At 46.2% G+C, this 6,000-nt stretch overlaps 1 protein-coding gene across 3 annotated transcripts in view; it reads right to left on the reverse strand.

The window, feature by feature from the left end:
* The window catches only part of LOC311360537 (zinc finger E-box-binding homeobox 1-like), a 44,260-nt gene that overhangs the window by 17,273 nt on the left and 20,987 nt on the right, over positions 1-6,000 (reverse strand). The window lies entirely within an intron of this gene.

Consider the following 6,000-nt stretch of genomic DNA (forward strand, 5'->3'; position numbering starts at 1 on the left):
GGCCTAAGGTGTACATTTATAGAAGGCAAGGCCTTAAAATAGCACTGAAATAAACAACCAAAGATGGAGATTGAGTCATCCTTAACAGAGAACACGCAAACTAACTTCCTACATTTCCAGAGCGCTGTGCAACGGGTTTCAAACCACCTGAGAAACAGACGCGACTGTTGCGCATCAATAACGAAAGAACGAAAGAAAAAACACACACACACACACACACACACTAACAAATGCGTTTCCCCCAATTCAAAACACGTCCGAGCTTTCAGGTCGGTTAATCTTTGATGACGTCCAACTGGAGGGGTTTTCGAAGTCTTTAGCTTTACACTCTGAAGCGTGAACCCGGATACCTCTGGAATCGATCGCTCCGTCCGACCCGAGGGCCCCCCCACGGCTGTTTCTTGGGCTTCTTAAACAGTACAAGGGCCGTGCCAGCGCTCTCGCCCCCCCCTGCCCCGCAGGGGAACAATAACAACAAACACCACCACTTCATCATCAAGAAGAGCAACACTGTTCTCCCCCTCACAGGGTTTACCTGAGGGGCGTCTGTTGATTGCATACAACTTTTAATGGTTTTAATAGTTGGGCTTTGCTAGGGCAAGCCAAATCTAAAATGTATGATTTCTAGAAATTATGTATATGATGAGATGAGATGAGATACATTATTATTGCTATGTATGCATGTTTTTATTATTTTTAGATTTTCATATTTCAGCGCATGTGTGTGTGTGTACGTGTTTGTGTGCGTGTGTGTGTGTTTTTGTGTGTGTGAGGAAGGGGAACAAGCTGTCTACACACAAGCATTAAAGACCTCAATGCTGGCTGTTTGTTTTACAGCTGGCAGGTGTGCTTATACATACACAATTAATTAACACACACACACAAACACACGCACACACACACACATACACACACCCTCACACAAACAGATATGAAACCACAGAGCGAGGGTTTGTTTTGTTTATCTGTGTGAAAGTACCCACACATACAAACAAACAGATACACACACACACACACTCCCAAACACACACACACACACACACACACACACACACACACACACACACACACGTTTGACATAAAAGTACAGGATCCAACACACCAACCGTCCAGTGTATGCGTGTCTGGTTGTGTGTGTGTGTGTGTGTGTGTGTGTGTGTGTGTGTGTGTGTGTGTGTGTATGTGGGGGGGATGCAGCAGTGATGTGGAGCTTTTCAACATTCATTTGCCATAGGGACGGTGAGGCAGGCAGGGCTGGGGGCTGCAGGGTGAGGAGGGGTGAGTGGGTGAGGGGGGTGAGTGAGTGATGGTCGTCTGGATGGCTGGATCAATAGGGAGAGCTGGGCGTGTCCCAGAGACAGTCAAGCGGTGGAGGGGAGGATGGAGAGAGACTGTAGGTGTGAAGAGACAGAGAGAGACGGAGAGAGGCAGCCAGAGAGGACGCGTGTCCTTCCTTCATTGTCATTGCTCAATGGAAGACACAAATACATTGTTAACGTGTTTCACTACATGTATATGTGGTGCATAAAATAACAGGCTTTTGCTCTGGTCCATGGCTGGTCAAAGTACAGAATGGGGCTAATAGATATTCTAAACATGAATATGAAACAGTTTTCCCACGTCACCCTCTTCTCTCTCGGTCTACGGCTGTGTGCTGGGAGCAGTAGCTCCACTAGCAGACAGGGGGCAGCACTGAGCAGAAGCAAAGGAAACCAGACAAATGACAGTCTTCCCAAAACATTTGGAAGGTTTTCTGGGGAAACATTGGAAGCTGTCGCTTCTCACTTAAATTAGCATAAACACCCACACAGAACCAGAAAGAAAGAAATCAGACTCGCACAGACAGCAGACACACGCTGGAAAAATGAGTAACGTTTTTGCCACAATAAGAGTAATACCTCAAAGCCCTAGATATGATATACCACATTTACACACGCACACAGACATAGACGTACTCGTACACTTTTCAAACACACAAAGGAAAAGCAACAATAAAATCAAGTTATAAAGCATATGAATGATGACTGAATAGACCATAGAAGAAGAAGTCAAGTTATCTAGCAGTCCTAAGCGTTGTCTCTTTCTCTCTTCCTCTATTTGCCGAGCTCTCTGCTCCCTGAGACCGAACCACATCAGCAGCGAGTCAATTCAGGTGCAAGTGTATTTATACAGCTCTTTATCACAGTTACAGTCTCCAAGGGCCTTCGCGGGTCCCTCGGCCAGATGAGTTCAGACAGCACCCGCTGACCCTTCAACAGCCAAGCAAAACACCCCACCCGGGGAATATAGCACACACACACACACACACACACACACACACACACCGATAAACACGCACACCCGCACACACACACACACACACACACACACACACACACAGATAAACACACACACTGACACAGACAGATAAAGAAAAACACCCACACACAAACAGACTCAAACTAACAGACAGATGATAAAACACATACTAACACAGATAAAAACCAAGTAAATAAGTAAGTAAATACAACGTTATAGCACTTTCATGACAGTTATGCTTGAGTGCATTGAGTAGTAGTACAGAGCAACACACACACGCACGCACACACACACACACACACACACACACACACACACACACACACACACACACACACACACACACACACACACACATATTTTCTTCTCCATAGCTCTGTGAGTCATTCAGTTCTGGAGCCCCCCAAAAATTTGGAGGGGTCAAAACCAAGACCCCCAATGCCGTGGGTCTTTGTCTCTTACACAAAGAGAGAGGGAGAGGAGGGAGAGAAGGGGGGCGGGGAGGGAGAGAGAGAGAGAGAGAGAGAGAGAGAGAGAGAGAGAGAGAGAGCAAGGGAGAAAGAAAGAAGTAAAGAGAGAGGGACAGAGAGAGAGAGAGAGAGAGAGAGAGAGAGAGAGAGAGAGAGAGAGAGAGAGAGAGAGAGAGAGAGAGAGAGACAGAGAGAGAGAGAGAGACACACACACACACTCAAAGGCAGCGGGGGTGGAAGCGCGAGAGGAACTCTTAAGGTTGAGCGAGGGGAGAGACAAACTGGGCGTTTTCTTTCCCACGGGAGAGAATTCTCTCTCAACAACACACACTCTTTGCATACCCCCAAGCCAGTGAGATGATAAAATATGGCTGACCAGCCATTGCAGGTATCCACTGTTACTCAGGGAACACCCAATCATTTACCATGCAACATCGCAAGATTAGCTCCAATATTATGTAGTACACGACGTGCACTACACACACACACACACACACACAAAAACACACATTATAGTAAAGTCCTTATATATTATAGTTTATTAAACCTGTAGCTCCTCGTTCTTAAGGCTAAGAGCCTTAAGACTAGTGACCTCTTGGGTCTTGTACGGCAGGTGTAGCCTCAAGCTAAATCCGAATGTGTGCACAATACGACACACTTAACGACACACACACAATCAGGCTTTCTCACGGATGCTGCTGCCACATCCCTGTTCCTCGGTCAGTCTCAGGGTCTGAACCGCCGTCTGAACAGCACGGTTACGCTGCATGATTCAGGGGGGAATGGCTATGTATGATATCCACGGCCCGCTGTACGGTACCCCCCGGCATCCAGGCCATGCTCGAGAAACAATACCTCGGGTGGACCCGTGTCCACACAGCGTGTCGTTCTGACACCGAGGCTCTGGCCTGCCGCTGGGAAGCACCGCGAGCAACAGCTGCATCTCACTGCTTTGCTTACTGTTTCTGTGACAACACGTTAGCCCCTCAGCTCCTAGCTCTGCATCGTAGTGATACCTTCTTGTCAGACACCCGTGAGGAATAAGCAGCGTGTGAAGACACACACGTTAACGTTTTGAGTTGTGAAGGTGACTGACGCTCTGGAGTCAGTTATATGTAACAACCAACTTCTTTTCCCCATTTTTTTTTCTTTGTTTGACAGTTGACATTATCTCTGATTGGGTAACTGTGGGAAAAGCAACAGTAGCAGTGCTTTTGGGAGCAGTTCACACATCTTTAAGTGCCCGGAGACACTCTAGGTAAGACACTGGGCTTCCTGTCCAGACGTCCACATGCAGTCACATTCGCTCTCTCCTCGTTGGAAACTATTGAAGAAGATGCTGAGAAAAAGACGCTGCGTGGACATGGGCCCTATGACAGCATGATGAGCATTGAGGGAATTTAACTTTAATGTGATAATAAACAAGTTAGAAGGATTACATTCCTATTTTAGTGTAGTCACTTTGCAGTAATTTGGCCAAAGATCCTTTTAACGACATATGATTATTTCTCTCCTATAAAGATTTATCAATATACTAGCATTATGTTTTCCATTTGTATGTAAGGCGTCCATGATGGCTTTGTATTCATTTGAGCTAAAGGATAACTGTAGTGTACTGAGCACAGCTTATGATAGCATCTGCTAGACACATTAGCTTTCAAAGAAAGACAAGAAATAAAAAAAAACACTAAGAAAGAAGGAAAGAGAGAATATGCCAATGCTAAGCCGACCTGACTACAGCCAGCCTAGAGCATGTGTGTGTGTGTGTGTGTGTGTGTGTGTGTGTGTGTGTGTGTGTGTGTGTGTGTGTGTGTGTGTGTGCGTTCGCGTGTTTCTGTGTGCACGTTTGTGTGTGTGCGTTGCTCAAGAGCAGCTGTGCAGTGTGGGCCCTTTGCCAAGCCCCTAACAGACAATTATGCCACTGTGTGTGTGCGTGTGTATGAGTGTGTGTGTGTGTGTGTGTGTGTGTGTGTGTGTCAAGAGTGAAACAGAACCAAGTATATCATTGAAGCTGTCTGTCTGCGCCTTTTGCCTTTTATCTGTCTCTGTGAATGTCTTGCTCCAAAATGTGGCCAGACAACATAGGAGGGCCGGGTATGGGAGGGAACAGGGGTACTTAACGAGATAGTGACGCCCGCCAGTTGAACTCTTAGTCGTTGCACTTACAGGAACCCCCTCACAATTGATGACTCATGTACTTTTCGTTATTCAGGGATGATCTCTGTCCGTTAGGACTGATTGGGAACTATTTGGGGTTATGGACGTCAGACGCGTTTGAGTGCCAGGATTGACTGCGGGGTGGTAGATACACCATCTAGTTAAAAACAGGATGTTCTCGCTCTGTCTCAATGAGGTATTCTTCTGTCGTGACTAAGGGACAAATATATATTTGTATATATAAATCAGCATGACATCAAAGCAGACTCTTTATCCTATGGAACGGGATAAAATATGCCATGTTATTCACTCAGTCAACATCCAAACGCAACCAAAAACGAAATTTCACCAGGACTCTATACACCATTTACAAAGTGACACAGTGGACATTCCTCCAAGCCTCGGGAGGATAACGCAATGTCAGAGACAACTAGCTTTAGATCGCTAGCTTAGCATGTCATAATAAGACAAAGGTGACCCATATAATTAAGGTCACCATTTCTCTTCAGCGTCATGCTGAACACTTTGATTCAAGTCGACAATTGGCAAGGAAGAAAGTGACGTAATCTGTTTAAAGTGGCTAGGTAAGCAACTGGGTTATTTAGAGCGAGAGAGAAAGAGAGAGAGAGACAGAGACAGAGGGAGAGAAAGAGAGGAAAGCCCCACCAGATGTAGCCAGCACTGGACAGCAGGAGCCAGAGACTCGCCCCTTGTTAGCATTGGCCAAGTGTGTGTGTGTGTGTGTGTGTGTCTCTGTCTGTCTGTGAGTGTGTGTGTATGTGTGTGTGTGTGTGTGTGTGTGTGTGTGTGCAATGCCCAAGAGAGACTAACCTATAATTTGGAAGTTCACTTTGTGTGTGTGGATGTGTGTGTATATAGTCTGTATGTAGTGTGTAGTGTAGTGTATGCCTGTCCTGAAACATGCCCTGTAATCATAAAGGGACATTTATGGGACAAGGGACTTTTTCAGGCCATAATCTGGACATAATCAGGACATGGACCATCTGTCCCATCCCTGTCCCCAAAGAAGGAGAACAGGACGTGGTCAGGCAGAGGAGGTGGGAGGGAGGCTGTG

The sequence above is a fragment of the Micromesistius poutassou genome (assembly GCF_964030765.1).
Source record: "Micromesistius poutassou genome assembly, chromosome: 16".
NCBI lineage: Eukaryota > Metazoa > Chordata > Actinopteri > Gadiformes > Gadidae > Micromesistius > Micromesistius poutassou.